Source organism: Aquarana catesbeiana, linkage group LG02, assembly GCF_042186555.1.
Source record: "Aquarana catesbeiana isolate 2022-GZ linkage group LG02, ASM4218655v1, whole genome shotgun sequence".
Taxonomy (NCBI): Eukaryota; Metazoa; Chordata; class Amphibia; order Anura; family Ranidae; genus Aquarana; species Aquarana catesbeiana.
The window spans coordinates 388,026,138-388,028,443 of NC_133325.1; positions in this window are offsets into that span (position 1 = coordinate 388,026,138).

The window sequence follows — 2,306 nt, forward strand, 5'->3', positions numbered from 1 at the left end:
AAGTACTCATCAGTGCCGCCTACCAGTGCTCATCAGTGCCGCCTACGAGTGCCCATCAGTGCCACCTACAAGTGCCCAACAGTGTCGCATACCAGTGCCACCTATTAGTGCCGCCCATCAGTGCCCGTCAGTGCCGCCTTATCAGTGCTCGTCAGTGCAGCCATATCAGTGCCCGTCATTGAAGAAGAAAACGTACTTATTTACAAAAAAATGTAACAGAAACAAATCTTGTTTTTTTTTTCAAAATTTTCGGTCTTTTTTTTATTTGTTGCACAAAAAATAAAAATCACAGAGGTGATCAAATACCACCAAAATAAAGCTCTATTTGTGTGAACAAAATGATAAAAAATTTGTTTGGGTAGAGTGTAGCATGACCGCGCAATTGTCATTCAAATTGCGACAGCGCTGAAAGCTGAAAATTGGCTTGGGCAGGAAGGTGTCTAAGTGCCTGGTATTGAAGTGGTTAAATATTTTTTACTTTTTGTGTTATCCAATAAGCACCAATTCTGGTGGGAAAGACTTCAAAATTTATAAAGCACTTTAGTAACATCACAAGAGAATTTTGGGTATACCGAGGCTACTGTGGATGGCAATCTGTCTTAAACTGCTCCTTTCCAGCAGATTCAAAGCTGCGATCCTTCTTCCTAATGTAAAGTAGAGCTGTGTGTGTGTGTGTGGGGGGGGGGGGGGGGGTCAGTTTCTTGGCTCCTACCTGCGACTTGTTTTTGGATCCACTTGAAAACCTAACATTAACCAAAACCTGTGCTCATTCACTGGACAGGGGGGACAGTGATATGGAGTAGTAATACTATTTTTTTTTTAAATACATAAAAAAATTGCTTTACATTTTTTGAGGGAATCCAGCTTTTCACCATTTACAGTCTGAAAGTACAACTAAAGGCAAAGTTGTTTTTTTTTTTTTTTTTGGATAGAGTGATGATGGGTTAGAACATCTGTCAGTTTTTATTGCTGTCTGTGCCCCCGTTACCAAGATTCCCCCTCTCTATTTGTCCTATTTACCATTATCGTTGAAAGTAAAAGAAAATCCAAAATTTTGGGTTGTCCCCAGAAAAGTACTACATGGGAAATCTTCCAATGGGGTCACTAGTTTTGGTGATCTGGGGGTCCCCAAGGAATTCCCTTAATTCGCAGGGATTTCATCTCGCTTCCTGTTTGGCTATGGGACAGGAAGTGAAGGGTAATCTGCGCAATGGGACACAGATGGTGGGAAAAAAAAAATCTGACATGAGGTTGTAACCCTACCTTACTCTATACAAAATTAAAGTGGAACTATAGGCAAACTTTTTTTTTTATAACCCCTATCAGACTTTTTTTTTTTTTCCACCATCTGTGTCCCATTGCGGTTTATTCACTAAAGCTAGAGAGAAATTGGTCCCAATTCTGCATAGAAACGAGGGCTGCAACTAACGATCATTTTCGTTATCGATTAGTTGGCCGATTATTGTTTCGATTAATCGGATAATAACCTTAAAAGTTTGGTGTATAATTTAGTTAATATGTAAAGTTTTTAAAAAAAGGCAATTTATTCTTAAATATCTATATGCAGTGGTAAATATAAATATATTTATATGTAAATAAAAACGATTTATATGGTTACCACCTCAATACAGTGCATTTTCACCCCCTTCCTGCCCAAGCCATTTTTCAACTTTCAGCGCTGTTGCAATTTGAATGACAATTGCGCGGTCATACAACACTGTACCCAGATGAAATTGTTATCATTTTTTCCCCACAAATAGAGCTTTCTTTTGGTGGTATTTGATCACCTCTGCGGTTTTTATTTTTTGTGCTATAAATAAAAGAAGAGCGACAAGTTTGAAAAAAAACACAATATTTTTTACTTTTTGCGATAATAAATATCCAATTTTTTTTTCTTTAAAACAAATTTTTTCCTCAGTTTAGGCCGATACGTATTCTTCTACATATTTTTGGTAAATAAAAATCGCAATAAGCGTATATTGATTGGTTTACGCAAAAGTTATAGCGTCTACAACATAGGGGATAGATTTATAACATATTTTTATTTATTTTTTTACTAGTAATGGCGGCGATCTGCGATTTTTATCGTGACTGCGATATTGCGGCGGACACATCGGACACTTTTGACACATTTTTGGGACCATTCACATTTTTACAGCGATCCGTGCTATAAAAATGCACTGATTACTGTATAAATGTGACTGGCAGTGAAGGGGTTAACACTAGGTGGTGTTTGAGGGGTTAACTGTGTTGCTAGGGAGTGTTTCTAACTGTAGGGGGTGGGGACTCACTAGGGGAGGAGACCG